Here is a 13,313-nt window from a genome sequence, read left to right on the forward strand (position 1 = left end):
GTGATCTAGATTTGCTGCTAACAATGATTCTGTGGAAGACAGACCTTTCTCTAACGTCCTAGTGGATGCTGGGGACTCCGTCAGGACCATGGGGAATAGCGGGCTCCGCAGGAGACAGGGCACATCTAAAAAAGCTTTTAGGTCACATGGTGTGTACTGGCTCCTCCCCCTATGACCCTCCTCCAAGCCTCAGTTAGGTTTTTGTGCCCGTCCGAGAAGGGTGCAATCTAGGTGGCTCTCTTAAAGAGCTGTTTAGAAAAGTTTTTTTTTTTAGGTTTCATTCAGTGATTCCTGCTGGCAACAGGATCACTGCAACGAGGGACTTAGGGGAGAGATCTTCAACTCACCTGCGTGCAGGATGGATTGGGATCTTAGGCTACTGGACACTGAGCTCCAGAGGGAGTCGGAACACAGGTCAGCCTGGGGTTCGTCCCGGAGCCGCGCCGCCGATCCCCCTTACAGACGCTGAAGAAGACGGCAGAACGGAGGTCCGGAAACAGGCGGCAGAAGACTTCACAGTCTTCATGAAGGTAGCGCACAGCACTGCAGCTGTGCGCCATTGTTGTCACACGGCTCACTGACCTAGTCACGGAGGGTGCAGGGCGCTGCTGGGGGCGCCCTGGGCAGCAATATAAGTACCTTATTGGCAAAATAAATACATCACATATAGCCATTAAGGCTATATGTATGTATTTTAACCCAGGCCAGTTCTTAAAAACCGGGAGAAAAAGCCCGCCGGAAAGGGGGCGGAGCTTATTCTCCTCAGCACACAGCGCCATTTTCCCTCACAGAAAGGCTGAGGGGAAGGCTCCCATGCTCTCCCCTGCACTGCACTACAGAAACAGGGTTAAAACAGAGAGGGGGGGCACTGATTTGGCGATATATATATATATTAAATGCTATAAGGGAGGAACACTTTTATAAAGGTTGTCCCTGTATAATTATAGCATTTTGGTGTGTGCTGGCAAACTCTCCCTCTGTCTCCCCAAAGGGCTAGTGGGTCCTGTCCTCTATCAGAGCATTCCCTGTGTGGGTGCTGTATGTCGGTACGTGTGTGTCGACATGTATGAGGAAAATGTTGGTGAGGAGGCGGAGCAAATTGCCTGTAATGGTGATGTCACTCTCTAGGGAGTCGACACCGGAATGGATGGCTTACTTGTGGAAGTACGTGATCATGTCAACACGCTGCGAGCCGGTTGACGACATGAGACGACCGGCAAACAAATTAGTACCTGTCCAGGCGTCTCAGACACCGTCAGGGGCTTGTAGAAACGCCCATTTACCTCACGGACACTGACTCCAGTGTCGACGGTGAAGAAACAAACGTATTTTCCTTTAGGGCCACACGTTACATGTTAAGGGCATGAAGGAGGTGTTACATATTTCTGATACTACAAGTACCACAAATAAGGGTATTTTGTAGGGTGTGAATAAACTACTTGTAGTTTTGCCTGAATCAGATAAATTAAATGAAGTGTGTGATGATACGTGGGGTTCCTCCGATAGAAAGTTATGGGCGGTATACCCTTTCCCGCCAGAAGTAAGGGCGAGTTGGGAAACACACCTTAGGGTGGATAAGGCGCTCACACGCTTATAAAACAAGTGGCGTTACCGTCTCCAGATACGGCCGCCCTCAAGGAGCCAGCTGATAGGAAGCTGAAAAATAGCCTAAGAAGTATATACACACATACTGGTGTTATACTACGACCAGCAATCGCCTCAGACTGGATGTGCAGCGCTGAGGGGGCTTGGTCGGATTTCCTGACTGAAAATTTTGATACCCTTGACAGGGACAAGATTTTATTGTCTATAGAGCATTTTAAGGATGCATTTCTATATATGCGTGATGCGCAGAGGGATATTTGCATTCTGGCATCAAGAGTAAATGTGATGTCCATATCTGCCAGACGAAGACACGACAGTGGTCAGGTGAGGCAGATTCCAGACGGCACATGGAAGTATTGCCGTATAAAGGGGCGGTCCATCGGACCTGGTGGCCATGGCAACAGCTGAAAAATCCACCTTTTGTTCCCCGAGTCACATCTCAGCAGAAAAGGACACAGTCTTTTCAGTCTCAGTCCTTTCGTCCCCATACGGGCAGGCGGGCAAAGGCCAGTCATATCTGCCCAGGGGTAGAGGAACGGGAAGAAGACTGCAGCAAGCAGCCCATTCCCAGGAACAGAAGCTCTTCACAGCTTCTGCCAAGTCCGCAGCATGACGCTGGGGCAGTACAAGCGGACTCAGGTGCGGTAGGGGGTCATCTCAAGAGTTTCAGCACGCAGTGGGCTCACTCGCAAGGGGACTCCTGGATCCTACATGTAGTATCCCAGGTGTACATTGGAAATTCGAGACGTCTCCTCCTCACAAGTTCCGGAAGTCTGTTTTACCAACGTCTACCTCCGACAGGGAGGCAGTATTGGAAACAATTCACAGGCTGTATTCCCAGCAGGTGATAATCAAAGTACCCCTCCTACAACAAGGGAGGGGGTATTATTCCACACTATATTGTGGTACTGAAGCCAAACGGCTCGGTGAGATCTGAAATATTTGAACACTTACATACAAGCGTTCAAATCAAGATGGAGTCACTCAGAGCAGTGATAGCGAACCAGGAAGAAGGGGACGAGATGGTGTCACTGGATATCAGGGACATTTACCTACATGTCCAAATTTGCCCTTCTCACCAAGGGTACTTCAGGTTCGTGGTACAGAACTGTCACTATCAGTTCAGACGCTGCCGTTTGGATTGTCCACGGCGCCCCGGGTCTTTACCAAGGTAATGGCCGAAATGATGATTCTTCTTAAAAGAAACTTGGACGCTTTCCTGATAAGGGCAAGGTCCAGAGAACAGTTGGAGGTCGGAGTAGCACTATCTTTAATAGTTCTACGACAGCACGAGTGGATTCTAAATATTCCAAAATCGTAGCTTTTCCGAGGACACGTCTACTGTTCCTAGGGATGATTCCGGACACAGTCCAGAAAAAGGTGTTTCTCCCAGAGGAGAAAGCCAGGGAGTTATCCGAGCTAATCGGGATCCTCCTAAAACCAGGAAAAGTGTCAGTGCATCATTGCACGAGAGTCCTGGTAAAAATGGTGGCTTATTACGAAGCAATTCCATTCGGCAGATTTCACGCAAGAACTCTTCAGTGGGATCTGCTGGACAAATGGTCCGGATCGCATCTTCAGATGCATCAGCGGATAACCCTATATCCAAGGACAAGGGTGTCTCTCCTGTGGTGATTACAGAGTGCTCATCTTCTAGAGGGCCACAGATTCAGCATTCAGGATTGGATGCTGGTGACCACGGAGGCCAGCCTGAGAGGCTGGGGAGCAGTCACACAGGGAAAAAATTTCCAGGAAAGTGTGATCAAGTCTGGAGAATTTTCTCCACATAGATGGAGCTAAGAGCAAAATTATAAGGCTCTAAACTTAGCAAGACCTCTGCTTCAAGGTCAGCCGGTATTGATCCAGTGGGATAACATCACGGCAGTCGCCCACGTAAACAGAAAGGGCGACACAAGAAGCTGGAGGGCAGTGAAAGAACTGCAAGGATTTTTCGCTAGGCGGAAAATCATGTGATAGCACTGTCAGCAGTGTTCTCTCCGGGAGTGGACGACTGGGAAGCAGACTTCCTCAGCAGGCATGACCTCCACCTGGGAGAGTGGGAACTTCATAGGGAAGTTTTTCCGCATGATTGTGAGCCATTGGCAAAGACCAAAGGTGGAAATGATGGCGTCCCGCCCGAACAAAAAACGGGACAGGTATTGCGCCAGGTCATGAGACCTTCAGGCGATAGCTGTGGATGTCCTAGTAACACCGTGGGTGTAACAGTCGGTGTATGTGTTCCCTCCTCTGCTTCTCATAACCAAGGTATTGAGAATTATAAGACATAGAGGAGTATGAACTATACTCGTGACTCCGGATTGGCCAAGAGGGACTTGGTACCCGGAACTTCAAGAGATGCTCACAGAGGACTAAGGGCCTGGGGAGCTAAGAAGGGACTTGCTTCAGCAGGTACCATGTCTATTCCAAGACTTACCGCGGCTGCGTTTGACGGCATGGCGGTTGAATGCCGGATCCTGAAGGAAAAAGGCATTCCATAAGAGTCATACCTACCCTGGTCAAAGCAAGGAAGGAGGTGACCGCACAACGTCATCACCACATGTGGTGAAAATATGTTGCGTGGGTGAGGCCAGGAAGGCCCCACGAAGAAAATTCAACTAGGTCGATTTCTACACTTCCTGAAAACAGGAGTGTTTTGAGCCTAAAATTGGGGTTCTTTAAGGCTTTAAGTTTCGGCCCTGTAGAATTTTCTTCCGAAAAGAATTGACTTCAGTTCCTGAAGTCCAGATTGTCAAGGGAGTATTGCATATACACCCCTTTTGTGCCTCTAGTGGCACCGTGGGATCTCAACATAGTGTTGGGATTCCTTAAAATCATATTGGTTTGAACCGCTCAAATCTGTGGATTTGAAATATATCACATGGAAAGTGAACATGCTGTTGACCAATATCTCACATGGACAGTGACCATGCTGTTGGTCCTGGCCTCGGCCAGGCGATTGTCAGAATGGGCGGCTTTGTCTTACAAAAGCCCATATTTAATTTTCCATTCGGACAGGGCAGAACTGGGACTCGTCTCCAGTTTTCTTCCTAAGGGGGTGTCAGGTTTTTCACCTGAAACAACCTATTATGGTGCCTGCGGCTTCTAGGGACTTGGAGGACTCCAAGTTACTAGACGTTGTCAGGACCCTAAAAATATATATATATATATATAGTTTAGGACGGCTGGAGTCAGAAAGTCTGACTTGCTGGTTATATTGTATGCACCCAACAAGATGGGTGCTCCTGCGTCTAAACAGACGATTGCACGTTGGATCTGTAGCACAATCCAACTTGCACATTCTGGGGCAGGCGTGCCACAGCCTAAATCTGTAAAGGCCCACTCCACTAGGAAAGTGGGCGCATCTTGGGCGGCTGCCCAAGGGGTCTCGGCATTACAACTTTGCCGAGCAGCTACGTGGTCAGGGGAGAACACGTTTGTAAAATTTTACAAATTTGATACTCTGGCTAAGGAGGACCTGGAGTTCTCTCATTCGGTGCTGCAGAGTCATCCGCACTCTCCCGCCCGTTTGGGAGCTTTGGTATAATCCCCATGGTCCTGACGGAGTCCCCAGCATCCACTAGGACGTTAGAGAAAATAAGAATTTACTTACCGATAATTCTATTTCTCGTAGTCCGTAGTGGATGCTGGGCGCCCATCCCAAGTGCGGATTGTCTGCAATGCTTGTACATAGTTATTGTTACAAAAATCGGGTTATTCTTGTTGTGAGCCATCTTTTCAGAGGCTACTTCGTTTTGTTATCATACTGTTAACTGGGTTCAGATCACAAGTGGTACGGTGTGATTGGTGTGGCTGGTATGAGTCTTACCCGGGATTCAAGATCCTTCCTTATTGTGTACGCTCGTCCGGGCACAGTACCTAACTGAGGCTTGGAGGAGGGTCATAGGGGGAGGAGCCAGTACACACCATGTGACCTAAAAGCTTTTTTAGATGTGCCCTGTCTCCTGCGGAGCCCGCTATTCCCCATGGTCCTGACGGAGTCCCCAGCATCCACTACGGACTACGAGAAATAGAATTATCGGTAAGTAAATTCTTATTATTACTAATAATGACAGCTGTGGATGGAATTGTCTCATAACTGAAAGAGACCAATGCACTCTGAAACAACATAGAGTGTGTGAAACTGATATGTAGTTATATAAACTGCAATGCAGCAAAAGTCAATAAAAGCAAGGTTCTTTCTGATTTATAAGTGTAACATCAGTGGGATTAATATTTGTGCATCCTACTTTTGCTACACTGATTATAATATGGCTTTTTAGATGACAGACATACTCTGTATTATATTAAATTATTTTGACTACATACTTAAGGGTAGACTGGAGGCAGAACTACCATTGGTGTAGCAGGTGCATTGCACCAGGGTCCCTAAGGACTAAGAGGCCCATTGCTGCCCAGACCAGCAATGAGTTATCGGTTGGTTCTAAATCGTAGTGGGGCATGGGACCTTTGATGTCACCAGGGTGTGGAGCCACATCACCAGGGGTAGGAGCCACGGCCGAACAGGGGTACCCGAAATGTACCCTTGCAGGCTCGCTTCGCTCGCCACCGGGTTACTAAGAGTAGTAGTTGGTGGCGTGGATAGTAGAGGAACTATCCTGCTGGCCTAGCTCCTCCCCCTGATGTAAAAGGTCCCTTAGGCCACTTGAATCTAGCATCTACCATGAGTTATCCCTTAGACCCCCCTGCGGACCATTTTAAGAAATGTCGGATGAACGTCCCAGTGCAAAGTGCAAGGTAGGCACCACTGCCAGAGAGAGGCAGGGTTGACCTTGTGTGTGACGCACCAATAGAGGAGTACTGCAACCTATCAGTGCTGATGATCCTGACAACATACTGCCTCTAATTAATAGACAGCTGTACATTTTATTTCTAATTCACTACTGCCTGAATTAAAGGCAGCTCACAATCAGTGTAACTAGCACTGTGAAGGTCTTCCTGACTAAGGGGGTAATTCAGACCGGATCGCTAGGCTGCATTTTCTCTTCTCACAGCCTGCGATCAGGTCCTAACTGCGCATGCGTATGCACCGGAATGCGCAGGCATGATGGACCACAGCAACGGGGATCGATGCATTGCGACGGATGGTGCAAATAAAGCGATCACACAGGCGATCGCAAGGTGACTGGCAGGAAGAGGGCGTTTGTGGGTGGCAACTGACCGTTTTCAGGGTATGTCTGAAAAAATGCAGACGTGTCCAAGTGTTGGAAAGGAGGGTGTCTGACGTCAATTCCGGTCCTGGACTGGTTGAAGTGATCGCAGTGGCTGAGTAAGTCCTGGGCTGCGCAGAGATTGCACAAAATCAGTTTATGCAGCTCTGCTACACATGTGTTCGCATACTTGCACAGCTAAAATACACTCCCCCAGTGGGCGGGGACTATCTGATCGCAGGGCTGCAAAGATCGCTGCCCTGCGATCAGGTCTGAATTACCTGATGAATAATTGATAAATGAATAATTACCCAGTGCCAAACTGAGTAAAGCACAATGGGTGGGTGCCCCTGACAGAGCAGAGGCCACTGTGTTCTTGCCCCATCAAGGAACATGCCCCCTGTTTTCTGCACGGCACAGAACTTTTATGCTTGTACCCATTACCCAGTGCCTCCCCCCGTCACCATCTGTCTCCCACTGACGTATGGCATATTGTGAACTTGTGTTGGGGTGGTGGAGGGGGGCCCAAATTTATATTTTTGCACCTGGGCCCAGCACTCACAAGTTCCACCACTGGTGGAGACAATAATGGAAATGTTTCTTTCTGGCTCAGACATAGGGGTAATTCAGACCTGATTGTAGCTACAAATTTGTAAGCAGTTGGGCAAAACCATGTGCACTGCAGGTGTGGCAGATATAACATGTGCAGAGAGAATTAGATTTGGGTGGGTTATATTGTTTCTGTGCAGGGTAAATACTGCTGCTTTATTTTTACACTGCAATTTAGATTTCAGTTTGAACACACCCCACCCAAATCTAACTCTTTCTGCACATATTATATCTTCCCCACCTGCACTGCACATGGGGCCTAATTCAGAGTTGATCGCAGCAGCACATTTGTTAGCAGTTGGGCTAAACCATGGGCACAGCAGGGGGGCAGATATAACATATGCAGAGAGAGTTAGATTTGGGTGGGGTATGTTAAAACTGAAATCTAAATTGCAGTGAAAAAATAAAGCAGCAGTATTTACCCTGCACAGAAACAAAATAACCCACCCAAATCTAACTCTCTCTGCACATATATCTGCCCCCCACCCTCCCTCCTGCAGTGCACATGATTTTGCCCAACTGCTAAAAAATTTGCTGCTGCGATCAACTCTGAATTACCCACATGGTTTTGCCAAACTGCTATCAATTTGCTGCTATGATCAGGTCTGAATTACCTCCATAGTTCTTTTTGTCTGAGCCCGTTAATGAATAATTACCCAGTGAAATAAACAGGAGACAGTTTATTTTAACAAAGATACAATTGTTTAAATTTCAACCTACTGTTTTGTTACAGCTACTGACACACTGTTAAGATATACATTGGTTACAATTATGTATCCACCTCTTGATATACTGTTTAAACCACCTTCTGTACACCCCTGAGATGCAAATGAAGGAACTCCCTAATCCAATACCACAGTGTAAAGATGTGTAGAAAATGAGGCAATAAGACTGCTCATACATTTATTATAATCTGTGTCACAACACATTCAGTGGCAGATTTTACCTACAGGCTCCAGGTAAAATCCACCACCCCGATCAGTATCAGTGAAGACAGATGCAGTCTGTGACTGCACTGGCTTCACTGTGACTGGCAGTGACTTCCTATTGAAAGTCCTACTGTACCAGCCAGTCACAGACACACAAGGCAGTCACATTGGGAGGTGTCTCATCCCTCCAGGACTGCCAGACTGGCCTGCAATTAGCAGAGAGCTGGATTCCTGTAGGAAGACATTCCCTGCCTCGTAAGCCCTAGCTGGCTTCTATGGGCTGCAGCATAAGCAGTCCATAGAAGCTGGGGGTTTGTGCATGTGCAGTCCAGAGCTCCCTGTCTCCTCTCCATGCATGGGGGCGGCGACTTGAAGTAAGTAGGATCCACTGTTGCTCCTGAGTCTGCTAGGAATATGATTGATAATACTGTATCACTGTTAATTTGGGAGATTGCTAGGAATATGATCAATAACAGCACTGATTCCATTGTACCAACTATCCATTAATTGATTTTCACAACTAAAGCTGAGTACGGATACATTTGTGAGATCATATTGTATGAATTATTCATCAGTAAATTCTATAGCTAAGGCCAATTATATCCATGTATAACTGAATATCCCAACAGATATGGTATAATTAAACAGGATGTATGAAAATTAACTCAATAGGGGAGAATTATCCTATTAACAGGTCCTCTCTACATTTCTTCCATTATTAATGATTCTCCACACATATCCACAGAACTGTAATAGCAGCAGCTAAACTCTAGATCAGGTGAATGGGTTGCAATAATGAAGAAAAACAATATCCAGCAAACAGCTACATATTGAGAAACCAACTAATTAATAAGACAGTCAGTGTTGGACTGGGGCATGAAGGGTCCACCGGGGAGATGCAGTTGTAGAGGCTCATGCTTAGTGGTGTGGTCAGCCTACATAGAGGCTTGGCTAACCATTAGCTAGTTCATGGTCTGTGCCCCTTGACAAATATATATACTGTAGCAAATACTACTAGTCCATGTAAGATAAAGTATCAGATTAAATCCACTATAGGGGATTCGGTCAATTTACCTACAATCAAAATCCCGATGGTCAAAATACCGACAACCATTGACCGACGGTCAAAATATCGACAAGGTCAAAATCCCGACATTTAAAATACAGCAAGGTCAAAATACTGACATTTGAAGTGTCGACAGGTCAAAAAGTCAACACGTTTTTCATGATTTTTTTCATTGAAACCGACTTGTTCATACTTTACCATCCTAGTGGACCTGGAGGGGAAATGTAACTGTGTTGAGTGATGGCGAGCACAGCGGTACTTTTATACGGTGTCCATATCGACCTATGTCGACATACACACAAAAAATTGGAAACCGTGACGATTTTTTGGCCTGTTGACATTTTAAATGCTGGTATTTTGACCTTGTTGGTAATTTAAATGTTGAGATTTTGACCTTGTCAGTATTTTGACCGTCGGTCAATGGTTGTCGGAATTTTGACCATTGGGATTTTGATTGTAGGTGCTTCATACTAAACCTGTGGCCAGGGATGTGCTTAAGAATACAATTTATTCTGTATTTTTCTCTAAGGGTGTGTGGCCACACCTCCTGTGATTAGGCCACACCTCCAGAAACGGACCTGGGCCCAGCCAGGCTCTCTACTGCCCTGGGCTTGCCCCCTCTTCTAAGAAAAAGGTTTCAGACTGTGCACTTGATTTATACATTATACTTGTTACATTATACTGCACAGGTCTAGAGTGTGGATTTAGTAAGCGCACCCCTATCCATACTGCAGCCCAGCCTACTGCAATGTGTGCTGGGCTGAGAAGAAAAGCTGATGATGCCCGGTAAGGGGGGGAGGGGCTCTGGGGCCCAACTGTGCCCCTCCATCATACTGGGGCCCACTGGGATTTTCTCCTGTACCCGTAGTGGCCAGTCCAACCCTGAACACAATAGACAGGCACTTGCTTTAAACACTATCTTTATATTTCGAGGACAATTTATAAGTGTGTGTGTGTGTGTATATATATATATATATATATATATATATATTTGTTTGTCTTTTTCTTTTATTTTAACCCTTATATTTCACTGTTGTCCATCACACCCATTGGAAAGGAAACAGTAATTTTAATCCTGTTTAATTAAAAGTGAAGTTTTAGTTAATGTGGCTCTTCGCTTAGCATATACTGTACAACCACAATCTTTTTTTCTAGACATCAAGTTTAATTCTGGATGTTAAGGCTGCACTCCCGTTTGTGAGAATACCTGACACAATGTTATGTTACAGGGTCATTCAATAATTGATTACTAACTGTTATTATTTGTGTGCAGATATTTGTTATTCTCTATTTTATTCTATATGGAAGGTAAGCCAAGACAAAACTAATAAATATAATTACGGTAATTTATTAGCTAAAGAATCAGCATAGACAATATTATCTGAACTCATATAAAAAAGAACCTACTGTATATAAAAAAAACAATGATATAGTAAAACTTCACATTGATCTTAATGTATTGATTACATATAAATATATACAGTATGAGGCTTGCAATATCAAGTTAAGGAATCATCCTTATGGAACTGCAAGTCCCAGGGTGGATAGGTGATGCACTTACTTCTACAGTGCAAAAAGAACAGGCTGATCAGGGCCGGAGCTGACATCCAGGGTCGGACTGGCCCACAGAGGTACAGGGGAAACCACCGGTAGGCCCCACTGCCTGAGTGACCACTCCTTCCTCTAGGGATCAGGTTCCAGACTGTGCACTTGTATTATACATGGTAGATATGTTGCATTACACGGCACTAGACTATTGGGGATATATCTGAGTTGATCGCAGCAGGAACTTTGTTAGCAGTTGGGCAAAACCATGTGCACTGCAGGGGAGGCAGATATAACATGTGCAGAGAGAGTTAGATTTGGGTGGGTTATTTTGTTTCTGTGCAGGGTAAATACTGGCTGCTTTATTTTTACACTGCAATTTAGATTGCAGATTGAACACACCCCACCCAAATCTAACTCTCTCTGCACATGTTATATCTGCCTCCCCTGCAGTGCACATGGTTTTGCCCAACTGCTAACAAAGTTCCTGCTGCGATCAACTCAGAATTACCCCCATTGTGTATTTCAAGCCTCTGTGGAGGCTGGCCACACCCCCTGTGTAGGCTGGCCACACCCTTAAGTTCGGGCCCCTACCACTGCATTCCCCCGGTGGGCCCTTCATGCCCCAGTCCGACACTGCTGACATCACACACCCTCCCAGAAAATGCTTGGGATCACCTACGTGTTTCAGGACACTCACAGAAAATGGACAGTTATCACCCACAAATGGCCTCTTCCTGTCAATCAGAATTCGATTGGCTATGCGATCGAAATTATGCGGTGCACACGCATGCGCAGTCATTTGATAATCAGCCACTGTGCGAAATAACACAGCAGCGATCAGGTCTGAATCGGGCCCTTTGTGCAAATAACAAGTTCCCCTAAGGAACAAGCTGTATCAGAGCTATTGGGAGGCAGATGTCCCTGTGCAGGGGAAAACATGCCCTGTCTGAGAATAAAAAGCAAGTGGTGGGGGGGGAGGGGGGGGGGGAGTCTGTAGACTGTAAGTCCGTCCACCATATACTCACCTCAGTGTTGCAGCTCTCCCTTCCAAGTTAATAATGAGTGCAGCAGATGTCTTTATAATCTGTATTCCAAAATGGATGCGTCATCTGGTCCTAATTGGCCTGCATGGTGGTCTCACCTTTCTCAAATCCATCTGTTGGAGGTGCCCTGTTTCATGCACACTTGTCAGCTGATAGCCCAATGTGTGCACTGGCAATGGGAAGACAGTGTGTGAGCTACAGATATATCCACGGTTATCTTGGCTTCTTTGTTGCGCCTAGGCACCCCATGGTTTATTTACATAAACCCTTCATCTATTGTTCTCAGTTGCAATACAATACAGAGAACAATACAGCAGGGGATTAAGGGGGTCATTCCATCCTGATCGCTCACTGCAGTTGTTTGCAGCGATCGGGTCGGAACTGCACATGCGCCGATGCTGCCGTGAACCAGCGCATGCCGGACGGCCGAAGGCCGTCATTCCCTAGCGATCACCTCTGCCTAATTGACAGGCAGAGGCAGTCGCTGGGCAGGAGGGGCGGCACGCAGCATTTGGCTGCCATTTTTGTGGCGCGGTTTGGCAAATGCAGGCATGGCCGGACCGTGCGGGGGGCGGGCCGCAGCAGCTGTGTGATGTCACGTGCAGCCGCTGCGACCAGGGGCAGCGACGAGCAACTCCCGGCCAGCCACAGGAGCTACGCTGGCCGGGAGTTACTCAACAATTACAAGAGCATCGCCGCTGTGCGATGCTTTGTACTTGAGCAGGGGGGGGGCAGGACAGACATGCGGGGCAGGCTAGCCCTATGCTGGCCATCCCCCCGCATATCTGGGAACATGATCGTAGCTGTGCTAAATTTAGCACAGCTACAATCAACTCGGAATGACCCCCTCATTACAGCAGGGGATTAAGTCTGACTGCCCAGTCTCAGTTAATCCTATTAAAGGCACATATAGTGGTGTCAAAGTCGAAAAATATCATGATGCATATGCCTTGTACTAACCCCTCATGCACATGCCCGCTGCGCGTGCACACACTCTGCCGTGCGTGCACATATCCGCAATTTGCGTAAAGATCGCTCCGGCGATCACGCTTGTGGTATGCGCATTTACGGTAGAGTTTGTAAGCGTCTAGCGTGCGACTCGATCGCAGCATATTTAACCCATATAGTGTGTTTTGTAGTTAATATTCCCCTAGACAATGTCAGCGAGTATGTTTAGTTTAAACTGTTCCTGGACAGAGAGATTCCTCTTTGCATGATAGGAAGGGTCAGACAAAGGTTGAAAGGTGGTATCTAGTATCCAGCTGTAGGGTATTTTAAGGGTAACATTCCGGTGTTAGTTAGGAAAGGATCGCTCGCTCCTGCGTATAGTTATGTACAGAAGTAG

This window comes from Pseudophryne corroboree, chromosome 3 (genome assembly GCF_028390025.1).
Source record: "Pseudophryne corroboree isolate aPseCor3 chromosome 3, aPseCor3.hap2, whole genome shotgun sequence".
Taxonomy (NCBI): Eukaryota; Metazoa; Chordata; class Amphibia; order Anura; family Myobatrachidae; genus Pseudophryne; species Pseudophryne corroboree.